General features: G+C 38.3%; 3 non-coding genes across 3 annotated transcripts; 2 read left to right on the top strand and 1 right to left on the bottom strand.

Moving 5' to 3' along the window:
- The first annotated feature begins 10,557 nt into the window (after nt 1–10,557).
- TRNAR-UCG (transfer RNA arginine (anticodon UCG)) lies at nt 10,558–10,630 on the top strand. Its single transcript has one exon. It is a non-coding gene; the product is annotated as a tRNA-Arg (tRNA).
- A 1,838-nt stretch (nt 10,631–12,468) lies between these two features.
- TRNAR-UCG (transfer RNA arginine (anticodon UCG)) lies at nt 12,469–12,541 on the bottom strand. Its single transcript has one exon. It is a non-coding gene; the product is annotated as a tRNA-Arg (tRNA).
- Nucleotides 12,542–13,333: 792 nt separating this feature from the next.
- On the top strand, nt 13,334–13,406 carry TRNAR-UCG (transfer RNA arginine (anticodon UCG)). Its single transcript has one exon. It is a non-coding gene; the product is annotated as a tRNA-Arg (tRNA).
- Nucleotides 13,407–14,464: the final 1,058 nt, after the last annotated feature.

Here is a 14,464-nt window from a genome sequence, read left to right as displayed (position 1 = left end):
CTATTTCCGCCTCTGAGCCTGTACCCCTTTCCCAGCACCATCACCCCTCAACCATAGCAGTCCTCATTTTGGTGCTCCTCCAACTTACTGTACTGTATGTTTCAAATAGCAACAGTGTGCACATTCGGTGTGCATCCCAAAACGGTGCATGTTCTTGCTGGGAAGGGGCATGGCCACACAGTAATTCCCCAATCTGAAATGACGCCACACAGTACTGCAACTTTATTCACAACATATCATGCAATAGTGTCTCTTTTTCTCGTTACATCATATGATAGTACCACATTACTCCTCAAAGTATTCCCACTTATTCACATTGCATCACATCATATTGCTCTTTGTTCACATTAGACCACACAGTAGTGCCCTTGCTACAGTATATGTTACACAACAAAGTACTGTATACACATAATGCTGCACATTAGTAATGCATTTTGTATGCACAGAATATACTGTAGGCATGCTGCATATCATATTAATCAGCAGAAGCTGCTTGTGCCCCTGGGCATTTGGCAAGTATGCCTATGCCTAGGGCAGGCTCAGACTGGAGATCAGTACGTAATCCCGCTGGACGGGATCCCGGCAGTCAAAATACAGACGCCGGAATCCCGACCACACAATCCCGACAGGGGCGGCGAGCGGAAAGCAGCCCCTTGCATGCTTGCTTCGCTCGCCACGCGGTGGACACGGTGCCTCGCTACGCTCTACACACTATTATATCAGTAGTCAGGAAACGCAGCATGCATTTGTGTAGTGAAGAGGGTGAAAAAGGAGAGAAAGTACAGTTTGTACTGTAAGGTTATGTCAGAGGGTGTGAAGATGATCAGCTCAGTGTTATACATGTTACAGTAAGTTAGAATACAGTACAGTGCATTATGTATTTCTATTTTATTACCAGGTGTCTCCTCCACTGGTTGGCGACGGACTGTAAAAAGATAAAATACAGTTAGTCATATCAGTTGGACTTAAAGTAATGTTGGAGAAAAAAAATACTGTAATTGCAGTACCAACTATTGCTACTGTACAGTATATTTATTTACCAAAATGGTATTCTGGCTCGTCGTCTGTGGGTAAAAGAGAAGAATATTATAAGATACAGTATACAGTAAAAAGTATAGTAATAGTAAACTAGTGTCCAGGCCTAGTGACAGGTGGGTAAAAAAAAGGTATGCTTGTGACAGGCATGGTGATTCCAAGGGACCCCACCGAGACCATCAGAAAATTTGTGAGTGGCCCGTATGCCGGTGATTATGACTAGACTAAGGTAGCAACTCTTTTTTGCTTTGAATTATGCATACTGTACAGTACTGTACTGTATGTGCATATTGTACAGTACACTTAAAATATTTAGCAGTTACTGTAGTGGTAATTTGTAGTGGCAAATATGAGAATTCTAACTACAGTATATGAAGATACTTCTCTGACAATTACAAATATTACCTACTGTACTGCATTATCGTCTGTAAGTGTAACTACTGTAGATAAATGTTAATGTGGAATGTGATTGGTTGCTACTGTATGGGCAATATCACCAGTTCAAACAAAAACAATCATCTAAAGTCCCCCATCCACTATTCCGATTTGTGCAATTTTTATCCGATTTCTACGCATTTTCCAGAAAAATCTGATGAAAAGTGCTACTCTGGTGGAATCAAATCAATGTCAGTGATAATTCTTACCACTAAATGCCGCCTCATCATATTCATCATCCTCCTCGGCGGCCTGTTCCAGTGTAGGAACTATGAAAAAACATTAATGCGAAAAAAAAGGTTCATTCCAGGAAATACACTACTTTACACCTAACCGCTAGAATCCTGACTGCTGGTCATGCAAACCCAACCCATTGGTTTAACACAATGTACAGTACAGTACAATACTTTAGTTTACTTACCAAGTTGGGGAGAGGGCTTTTTCTCCCCTTCCTCATCCCCTTCCTCATCACTGTCAATAATTACTGAGTGGAAAATAAAAAAATATTATAAACAAAATACAGTAGAGTACAGTTACTACAAAATTGCACAGTAGTACAGTGCTACAGGAGGCAGAGATATATTCATAATACAGTAGGAGCAGAATGACTGTCCAGTGGTAGGGGACATACAGTACTGTACTGTGCCTGTATTTAACTCGTGTTGGAGGAGAGGCGATTTCGCACACAGAGGCGAAAAGGGGTCTTCACAGTGAGGGAAATACTGTACAGTACATGTTTGGAATTCCCTGCCTGAAAAGTAATAAAAGTGGACTTGGTCAATACTTTTAAGAATGGGCTTGAGAAAATCCTACTGTACTTACTATACTGTGGCGGCTCCTCCGACGACTCAGAGTCCACGTAAGTGACATCTGTGTTGAATATAAAAAAAACAAAAAGAAAAGTCAATGGGATTTCTGCAATCAGGATACCGCTGTCGGTCACTTGACTGCTGGAATCCTGACCACTGGTCACGCAAACCCAAGCCATTGGTACTGTTAATAAATCAATGAATGTAGAATGTAGAGTACTGTACAGTAGATTACAATTCTTACCAGGCTGGCCTGAAGGCTCCCCCATTTCCTCCTCCTCGGTATCAATAACGAGGCGGTCTGTGTGTACAAGATAACAAGTATTGTAAAATAAAAAAATTACAGTAATACTGTAGGAAACTAGTGTGTCTGTAACAAAAATAATGATTACCACTTCCAGAGCTCTGCTGGTCAGACGGTGTTGGTGGTGGTGGTGGTGGTGGTGGTACTGTGAGAAAAAACAACAGTGCTGTAAGTGAAGCTGTCAATTTGTAACATGTACTATACAGTATCCAGGACACATGTACAGTAGTGTAACAACGATGACAGTCACACCAGAATTCTCGTTACACAATACCTGGCAGCGCAGCAGGTGGTGGTGGTGGTGGTGGTGGTGTTGTTGGTACTGTGGGAAAAAAAATAACAGTACTGTAAGTGAAGCTGTCAATTGGAAACATGTACTGTACAGTATCCAGGACACATGTACAGTAGTGTAACGATGACAGTCACACCAGAATTCTCGTTACACAATACCTGGCAGCGCAGCAGGTGGTGGCGGTGGTGGTGTTGTTGGTACTGTGGGAAAAAAAATAACAGTACTGTAAGTGAAGCTGTCAATTTGAAACATGTACTGTACAGTATCCAGGACACATGTACAGTAGTGTAACAACGATGACAGTAGCACCAGAATTCTCGTTACACAATACCTGGCAGCGCAGCAGGTGGTGGTGGTGGTGGTGGTGGTGGTGTTGGTACTGTGGGAAAAAAAATAACAGTACTGTAAGTGAAGCTGTCAATTGGAAACATGTACTGTACAGTATCCAGGACACATGTACAGTAGTGTAACGATGACAGTCACACCAGAATTCTCGTTACACAATACCTGGCAGCGCAGCAGGTGGTGGTGGTGGTGGTGTTGTTGGTACTGTGGGGAAAAAAATAACAGTACTGTAAGTGAAGCTGTCAATTTGAAACATGTACTGTACAGTATCCAGGACACATGTACAGTAGTGTAACAACGATGACAGTAGCACCAGAATTCTCGTTACACAATACCTGGCAGCGCAGCAGGTGGTGGTGGTGGTGGTGGTGGTGGTACTGTGGGAAAAAAAATAACAGTACTGTAAGTGAAGCTGTCAATTTGAAACATGTACTGCACAGTATCCAGGACCAAAAAGGGGTCCGGCCAATAAACAATCTGCATCAGAGAAGCAAGATACAGTATGCTTAAAGTATACAGTACTATATACTAGATCGCCAACAAACGTAAATTAACAAACAACTATCACTGGAATTTACCATCCTCATCCCGTAGCGAAGCACAGGTATTCAGCTATCTACAATGTTATTTATACTTTGTGTTTAATATTTACATTTAGTTTTGTAAACAGACATTCTTAACATTAACGGATTGCAGCAAGTTATCTGTGATGGTCAGGACAGGGGGTTGGGACTATAGAAATCACTATGTACTGTACACTACTGTATTTGACAATACTTACCAGCTTGGCGGCGCCTGTCCCGCCTCCTGTGACGTCGTGCTACCAGCCCTGTAAAAATATATATACAGTATAATGGCAGCATACTGTACAGCCAATGAAATTCAACATTGACAGCATCTTTATGACATCACAATAAATGGAATTGTTCATTCTAGTACCCTGCACCTAATCACTCAGGAGGGCATAGTGTACTGTACTGTCTTCAAAACTTAAGGGGCACATTTCTAAATGTGACATACAGTACACTTACAGTATCGCTACAGTACAGTAGGTCCAGGGTATTAGACAGAACACTACCTTTATAGACATTGTAACACACATAAGCATTGCCCTTATAAACATTATGACACACATCAGCATGCAGCCCTCCCACCCTTAACCATCTCAGTACTGTTCATTACATTACAAATTGATTTCATGACAGATGATGCAGTACTCACCTGAATTCATCTTATTCACGTCATGTCACAGTAGTGCAGTTTATTCACGTCACAGTACTGTCCTTGATTCACGTTGTGTCACACAGTAGAGCACCGTATTCACGTCACAGTACTGTCCTTGATTCACGTTGTGTCACACAGTAGAGCACCGTATTCACGTCACAGTACTGTCCTTGATTCACGTTGTGTCACACAGTAGAGCACCGTATTCACGTCACAGTACTGTCCTTGATTCACGTTGTGTCACACAGTAGAGCACCTTATTCACGTTACTGTACTGTACGTCACAGTAGTGCAGTAGTATATCCACATTACGTCACAAAGTAGAGATCTGCCAGTCATGAACCTTATGCAAGAGTAATGCACGTCAGAACACATTAGGCCACTGTAACATCCCTTAGAATAATTTCTGCCAAAGTAACATCCCTTAGAACACTGTACTATCTGAAACACAAATTTCGGCACACTGCACGACACACTGCAATTAAACCACACAATGCACTGCACGACTGCATAGTGTATGCACTGCGTGATATGACAAACTGCACATTTCCCTGCAAAATATGATACAATGTACACTACACAAAAAACTGCAATTACCACATGTGTATACAGTACACTGCACGACAGTGCTGGCCCTAGCCAGGTACAGATACAGCCGCAGTCACGCAAAATATAGGCATGCCGCATATCATTTTAATCAGCAGAAGCTGCTGGTGCCCCTAAGCATAGCAAATGCCCTAGGCATTTGCCTACTGTAGTTTGCCTATGCCTAAGGCCGGCTCTGCTGCACGATGTGATTCACTATGTATTACACTCACTGCACAATACCATATACTGAATGTACACTGCATGACACGCTGCAATTACGCAGCACGATACACTGTGATACATTGCATATACTGTACACTGCATGATACTGTACACTGCACAATCGTAGACCACCTGGATTGTAAAGAACTACTGTATATACACAAGTTTAAAAAAATAACAATTGTTTTTGTAAAACGCATGTCGATCTTTTTCCATGTCAACTTAACGACCATGTCAACCTACAGTAACTGGTGTCAACCAATTTCAAAAGCCGCACCATCTAGGTCGACGCAAAAAAACAAATTGACCTTTTGACCCGGGTTAATGTTTGGTCCTTGTTTAACCATTTGTTTACCACAAATACTGTACAGTGCTGTATAGACCGGATACCTGCTGCTACAGCAGCCCCTGCTATAATGTACTGTACCTGTAACTACAGTAACTTAAAGTACAGTAATCTACAGTAATGTACTGTATTTACAATCCCTTATGGCCTGCAGGCGTCGTGGGGTCCTCCTCACGAGGTCGCTCCATCTCCTCTGGAGCGACCTCACCGTTCTCCTCCGGTTGTAGGTCTGGAGGATAGCCCTACTTGCCCTCCTATATGCTCTAACTTTCTCCTCGTTGCTGGCGAGAGTTCTGTCCCGCCAGCGAACGAGGAGACGCAGCTCACCCAGAGCATAGGGACGGTCACGTACAGCAGCCATGCTTATGCTCAATGAGCGATCCAGACGTCGTGCGTCTCAGACGTCGTGCGTCTCAGACGTCGTGCGTTCCAGGCATTCAACGTACAGTACTGTAGTTACTGTACTTTGTGACAGTTTCCCTTAGTTTTAAATATGCCCTTTCTTTGACCACAGTATTTTCCACTGTCTTGCCCTACGCCCTTCCCTCCTGGGAGCCTTCACAGGTCTTATGCTATACACAAATACCGAAGATGCACAGTCCGTCAGAATACACTCATTTCATTCACGCTGTTTGGGTGCATTTAGCGTAAAGAATCGCTCCTGCAGATGTACTTTGATTTATGTGAAACCTGTGTGCATCCTTCCATTGACTGTCTTACAATGTAAATAAAATAATACAGTGCATTATTACAGAAAAAAAAAAAAAAAGAAAGAAAGCACATCATGTCTCGAACCCTGGACCCCCAGTGAGGGAGGTGGGAGCCTTCACCCCTAGCCCACGATGCCTCATGAGAGATTTCTAATTTCATGTGTGAAAGTACTGCAAACAGCGCCCGGCCCTCGCCCCATTGCTGTTGGTTTATGCCTTAGAGGACTCGGACGCTCGCATTTGTAAAGCACGGTGTTTTCCTCCGCCTCCTGCTAGCCTGTTGCCCTTCCCCCATGGGAGCCTGCACAGATCATGCAGTAGACAGGGAGGGAATGCAGGTCATGTGCAATACACAAACGCCCACTGTAGTACTATTTTGCTCACTTACAGTACCGTACTGTAGGTTGCATTTAGCGTAAAGAATCGCTCCTGCAGATGTACTTTGATTTATGTGAAACCTGTGTGCATCCTTCCATTGGATGTACTGTATTGGAGAGAAAAAAAAAAAATGTTAAAGTGAATGTCACGGGAACACATTAAAAATAAGGTTGGCACTTCCTTCCCATTGGTGTTGGTTTACAGTATGCCGTAGTGTACTCGGACGCTCATGTAATTGCATTTCAAAGGCACAGTATTTTCCATCGTCTCCCCCCTACCCCCATCGCCCTTCCCCCCTGGGGGCCTGCACAGGGAGGAAATTCAGGTCCTGTGCAATGCACAAACGCTGAAGATCTACAGTACTGTTTTGCTTAGTTGGTAGCGTCAGAATACACTCATTTCATTCACGCTGTTTGGGTGCATTTAGCGTAAAGAATCGCTCCTGCAGATGTACTTTGATTTATGTGAAACCTGTGTGCATCCTTCCATTGACTGTCTTACAATGTAAATAAAATAATACAGTGCATTATTACAGAAAAAAAAAAAAAAAGAAAGAAAGCACATCATGTCTCGAACCCTGGACCCCCAGTGAGGGAGGTGGGAGCCTTCACCCCTAGCCCACGATGCCTCATGAGAGATTTCTAATTTCATGTGTGAAAGTACTGCAAACAGCGCCCGGCCCTCGCCCCATTGCTGTTGGTTTATGCCTTAGAGGACTCGGACGCTCGCATTTGTAAAGCACGGTGTTTTCCTCCGCCTCCTGCTAGCCTGTTGCCCTTCCCCCATGGGAGCCTGCACAGATCATGCAGTAGACAGGGAGGGAATGCAGGTCATGTGCAATACACAAACGCCCACTGTAGTACTATTTTGCTCACTTACAGTACCGTACTGTAGGTTGCATTTAGCGTAAAGAATCGCTCCTGCAGATGTACTTTGATTTATGTGAAACCTGTGTGCATCCTTCCATTGGATGTACTGTATTGGAGAGAAAAAAAAAAATGTTAAAGTGAATGTCACGGGAACACATTAAAAATAAGGTTGGCACTTCCTTCCCATTGGTGTTGGTTTACAGTATGCCGTAGTGTACTCGGACGCTCATGTAATTGCATTTCAAAGGCACAGTATTTTCCATCGTCTCCCCCCTACCCCCATCGCCCTTCCCCCCTGGGGGCCTGCACAGGGAGGAAATTCAGGTCCTGTGCAATGCACAAACGCTGAAGATCTACAGTACTGTTTTGCTTAGTTGGTAGCGTCAGAATACACTCATTTCATTCACGCTGTTTGGGTGCATTTAGCGTAAAGAATCGCTCCTGCAGATGTACTTTGATTTATGTGAAACCTGTGTGCATCCTTCCATTGACTGTCTTACAATGTAAATAAAATAATACAGTGCATTATTACAGAAAAAAAAAAAAAAAAGAAAGAAAGCACATCATGTCTCGAACCCTGGACCCCCAGTGAGGGAGGTGGGAGCCTTCACCCCTAGCCCACGATGCCTCATGAGAGATTTCTAATTTCATGTGTGAAAGTACTGCAAACAGCGCCCGGCCCTCGCCCCATTGCTGTTGGTTTATGCCTTAGAGGACTCGGACGCTCGCATTTGTAAAGCACGGTGTTTTCCTCCGCCTCCTGCTAGCCTGTTGCCCTTCCCCCATGGGAGCCTGCACAGATCATGCAGTAGACAGGGAGGGAATGCAGGTCATGTGCAATACACAAACGCCCACTGTAGTACTATTTTGCTCACTTACAGTACCGTACTGTAGGTTGCATTTAGCGTAAAGAATCGCTCCTGCAGATGTACTTTGATTTATGTGAAACCTGTGTGCATCCTTCCATTGACTGTCTTACAATGTAAATAAAATAATACAGTGCATTATTACAGAAAAAAAAAAAAAGAAAGAAAGCACATCATGTCTCGAACCCTGGACCCCCAGTGAGGGAGGTGGGAGCCTTCACCCCTAGCCCACGACGCCTCATGAGAGATTTCCAATTTCATGTGTGAAAGTACTGCAAACAGCGCCCGGCCCCCGCCCCATTGCTGTTGGTTTATGCCTTAGAGGACTCGGACGCTCGCATTTGTAAAGCACGGTGTTTTCCTCCGCCTTCTGCTAGTCCTCCATTCCCATTATGCATTAGCGAACTCAGACGCTCATATATTTTAAAAGCACGGTGTTTATACATTGTACTGTACATTCTTCCTTTTACACAATTACTGTAGTTGTGTCTCCATACACATACAGTACTGTACTCCATACTTTTTCCACCGCCTCCCGTTACGCCTACAGTATTGCCAGAGCAGTAGATCAATCCGCCGCTATACTGTACGATCGAAAGTACTGGATTAGTGGAGCATTAGCCACACAGTGGTGGAGATGTGTAATGCACGATGAGTATCTAGATCGTCTCAACGCGCCTGCCTGTGATTAAACTCAGCTATCGCCTTAGCGTGGCTAAACGCCCGTCTCGGCGGAGAAACAGTCAAGATAAAGGTGGCTACATCTGTATTTTGTAAGGAATATAATAATGAAATCAGAACAAACACAGCTCAAAGTAAAATATCTGAAAACCTTTGTTCTTTAAACTATTTAGCAAACTTTGTAGATTGCACAGCAGTCAATGTATCTTTAAGTTGATTTAAGATTTCTCAAAATTCTAGGCTTGGGTATTGTGGAATACTAAACATTATTATATTCTTTCAGAATCAATAACTAAAATTATTGTTGGATCAAAGTTTGTCATCTAGGTGTATATATTTTTACATAAAGATAACATCTTATGTTTGGATTTTAATAATAAAATCAGATCAAACATGATTCAAAGTGAAGAATCTCTAACCCTTTGGTCTTTAAACCATTCAGTAAACTTTGTAGATTGCACATCAACCATTAAATATATTTCTCAGTTTGTTTAAGGTTTCTCAAACTTCTTGAATGGGGTATTGTAGAATACTAAACAATATTAGTTTTATTAAGAATTAATAATTGAAATTATTGTTGGATTAAAGTTTGTCATCTGAGTGTAAGATTATCCAAAACAGTTGTCTCAAAGAAAAAAACATATGTTTTTTACTTGAATCTTTAGGTTACTATACTTTCTTAGGCATTAATATATTGACAAACAGTGACCACGTGGCCTAATGGATAAGGCGTTTGACTTCAGATCAGAAGATTGAGGGTTTGAGTCCCTTCGTGGTCATTGCATTCAATGTTATTTGTTTATACTGTATTTTTTTTCATTTAGATTAAATATTTTGTAAGGAATATAATAATGAAATCAGAACAAACACAGCTCAAAGTAAAATATCTCAAAACCTTTGTTCTTTAAACTATTTAGCAAACTTTGTAGATTGCACAGCAGTCAATGTATCTTTAAGTTGATTTAAGGTTTCTCAAAATTCTAGGCTTGGGTATTGTGGAATACTAAACATTATTATTTTCTTTCAGAATCAATAACTAAAATTATTGTTGGATCAAAGTTTGTCATATAGGTGTATATATTTTTACATAAAGATAACATCTTATGTTTGGATTATAATAATGAAATCAGATCAAACATGACTCAAAGTGAAGAATCTCTAACCCTTTGGTCTTTAAACTATTCAGTAAACTTTGTAGATTGCACATCAACCATTAAATATATTTCTCAGTTTGTTTAAGGTTTCTCAAAAATCTTGAATGGGGTATTGTAGAATTCTAAACAATATTAGTTTTATTCAGAATTAATAATTGAAATTATTGTTGGATTAAAATTTGTCATCTGAGTGTAAGATTATCCAAAACAGTTGTCTCAAAGAAACAAAACAAATATGTTTTTTACTTGAATCTTTTTGTTACTATACTTTCTTAGGCGTTAATCGTTGGACAGACATTGACCACGTGGCCTAATGGATAAGGCGTCTGACTTCGGATCAGAAGATTGAGGGTTCGAGTCCCTTCGTGGTTATTGCATTCAATGTTATTTGTTTATACTGTATTTTTTTCATTAAGATGAAATATTTTGTAAGGAATATAATAATGAAATCAGAACAAACACAGCTCAAAGTAAAATATCTCAAAACCTTTGTTCTTTAAACTATTTAGCAAACTTTGTAGATTGCACAGCAGTCAATGTATCTTTAAGTTGATTTAAGGTTTCTCAAAATTCTAGGCTTGGGTATTGTGGAATACTAAACATTATTATTTTCTTTCAGAATCAATAACTAAAATTATTGTTGGATCAAAGTTTGTCATCTAGGTGTATATATTTTTACATAAAGATAACATCTTATGTTTGGATTATAATTATTAAATCAGATCAAACATGATTCAAAGTGAAGAATTTCTAACCCTTTGGTCTTTAAACTATTCAGTAAACTTTGTAGATTGCACATCAACCATTAAATATATTTCTCAGTTTGTTTAAGGTTTCTCAAACTTCTTGAATGGGGTATTGTAGAATACTAAACAATATTAGTTTTATTAAGAATTAATAATTGAAATTATTGTTGGATTAAAGTTTGTCATCTGAGTGTAAGATTATCCAAAACAGTTGTCTCAAAGAAAAAAACATATGTTTTTTACTTGAATCTTTAGGTTACTATACTTTCTTAGGCATTAATATATTGACAAACATTGACCACGTGGCCTAATGGATAAGGCGTTTGACTTCAGATCAGAAGATTGAGGGTTCGAGTCCCTTCGTGGTCATTGCATTCAATGTTATTTGTTTATACTGTCTTTTTTTCATTAAGATGAAATATTTTGTAAGGAATATAATAATGAAATCAGAACAAACACAGCTCAAAGTAAAATATCTCAAAACCTTTGTTCTTTAAACTATTTAGCAAACTTTGTAGATTGCACAGCAGTCAATGTATCTTTAAGTTGATTTAAGGTTTCTCAAAATTCTAGGCTTGGGTATTGTGGAATACTAAACATTATTATTTTCTTTCAGAATCAATAACTAAAATTATTGTTGGATCAAAGTTTGTCATCTAGGTGTATATATTTTTACATAAAGATAACATCTTATGTTTGGATTATAATAATGAAATCAGATCAAACATGATTCAAAGTGAAGAATCTCTAACCCTTTGGTCTTTAAACTATTCAGTAAACTTTGTAGATTGCACATCAACCATTAAATATATTTCTCAGTTTGTTTAAGGTTTCTCAAACTTCTTGAATGGGGTATTGTAGAATACTAAACAATATTAGTATTATTCAGAATTAATAATTGAAATTATTGTTGGATTAAAGTTTGTCATCTGAGTGTAAGATTATCCAAAACAGTTGTCTCAAAGAAAAAAACAAATATGTTTTTTACTTGAATCTTTATGTTACTATACTTTCTTAGGCATTAACATATTGACAAACAGTGACCACCTGGCCTAATGGATAAGGCGTTTGACTTCGGATCAGAAGATTGAGGATTCGAGTCCCTTCGTGGTCATTTGATTCAATGTTATTTGTTTATACTGTATTTTTTTCATTAAGATGAAATATTTTGTAAGGAATATAATAATGAAATCAGAACAAACACAGCTCAAAGTAAAATATCTCAAAACCTTTGTTCTTTAAACTATTTAGCAAACTTTGTAGATTGCACAGCAGTCAATGTATCTTTAAGTTGATTTAAGGTTTCTCAAAATTCTAGGTTTGGGTATTGTGGAATACTAAACATTATTATTTTCTTTCAGAATCAATAACTAAAATTATTGTTGGATCAAAGTTTGTCATCTGAGTGTAAGATTATCCAAAACAGTTGTCTCAAAGAAACAAAACAAATAACATTGAATCCAATGACCACGAAGGGACTCGAACCCTCAATCTTCTGATCCGAAGTCAGACGCCTTATCCATTAGGCCACGTGGTCACTGTTTGACAATGTATTAATGCCTAAGAAAGTATAGTAACATAAAGATTCAAGTAAAAAACATTTGTTTTTTTCTTTGAGACAACTGTTTTGGATAATCTTACACTCAGATGACAACCTTTAATCCAACAATAATTTCAATTATTAATTCTAAATAAAACTTATATTGTTTAGTATTCTACAATACCCCATTCAAGAAGAACAAACACAGCTCAAAGTAGAATATCTCAAAACCTTTGTTCTTTAAACTATTTAGCAAACTTTGTAGATTGCACAGCAGTCAATGTATCTTTAAGTTGATTTAAGGTTTCTCAAAATTCTAGGCTTGGGTATTGTGGAATACTAAACATTATTATTTTCTTTCAGAATCAATAACTAAAATTATTGTTGGATCAAAGTTTGACATCTAAGTGTATATATTTTTAGATAAAGATAACATCTTATGTTTGGATTATAATAATGAAATCAGATCAAACATGATTCAAAGTGAAGAATCTCTAACCTTTTGGTCTTTAAACTATTCAGTAAACTTTGTAGAAGGCACATCAACCATTAAATGTATTTCTCAGTTTGTTTAAGGTTTCGCAAACTTCTTGAATGGGGTATTGTAGAATACTAAACAATATTAGTTTTATTCAGAATTAATAATTGAAATTATTGTTGGATTAAAGTTTGTCATCTGAGTGTAAGATTATCCAATACAGTTGTCTCAAAGAAACAAAACAAATATGTTTTTTACTTGAATCTTTATATTACTATACTTTTTTAGGCGTTAATCTTTGGACAGACATTGACCACGTGGCCTAATGGATAAGGCGTCTGACTTCGGATCAGAAGATTGAGGGTTCGAGTCCCTTCGTGGTCATTGCATTCAATGTTATTTGTTTATACTGTCTTTTTTTCATTAAGATGAAATATTTTGTAAGGAATATAATAATGAAATCAGAACAAACACAGCTCAAAGTAAAATATCTCAAAACCTTTGTTCTTTAAACTATTTAGCAAACTTTGTAGATTGCACAGCAGTCAATGTATCTTTATGTTGATTTAAGGTTTCTCAAAATTCTAGGCTTGGGTATTGTGGAATACTAAACATTATTATTTTCTTTCAGAATCAATAACTAAAATTATTGTTGGATCAAAGTTTGTCATCTAGGTGTATATATTTTTACATAAAAATAACATCTTATGTTTGGATTTTAATAATGAAATCAGATCAAACATGATTCAAAGTGAAGAATCTCTAACCCTTTGGTCTTTAAACTATTCAGTAAACTTTGTAGATTGCACATCAACCATTAAATATATTTCTCAGTTTGTTTAAGGTTTCTCAAACTTCTTGAATGGGGTATTGTAGAATACTAAACAATATTAGTATTATTCAGAATTAATAATTGAAATTATTGTTGGATTAAAGTTTGTCATCTGAGTGTAAGATTATCCAAAACAGTTGTCTCAAAGAAAAAAACAAATATGTTTTTTACTTGAATCTTTATGTTACTATACTTTCTTAGGCATTAATATATTGACAAACAGTGACCACCTGGCCTAATGGATAAGGCGTCTGACTTCAGATCAGAAGATTGAGGATTCGAGTCCCTTCGTGGTCATTGGATTCAATGTTATTTGTTTATACTGTATTTTTTTCATTAAGATGAAATATTTTGTAAGGAATATAATAATGAAATCAGAACAAACACAGCTCAAAGTAAAATATCTCAAAACCTTTGTTCTTTAAACTATTTAGCAAACTTTGTAGATTGCACAGCAGTCAATGTATCTTTAAGTTGATTTAAGGTTTCTCAAAATTCTAGGTTTGGGTATTGTGGAATACTAAACATTATTATTTTCTTTCAGAATCAATAACTAAAATAATTGTTGGATCAAAGTTTGTCATCTGAGTGTAAGATTATCCAAAACAGT

Source organism: Pseudophryne corroboree, chromosome 8, assembly GCF_028390025.1.
Source record: "Pseudophryne corroboree isolate aPseCor3 chromosome 8, aPseCor3.hap2, whole genome shotgun sequence".
Lineage (NCBI taxonomy): Eukaryota > Metazoa > Chordata > Amphibia > Anura > Myobatrachidae > Pseudophryne > Pseudophryne corroboree.
This window is presented reverse-complemented; position numbering and strand designations above follow the sequence as displayed.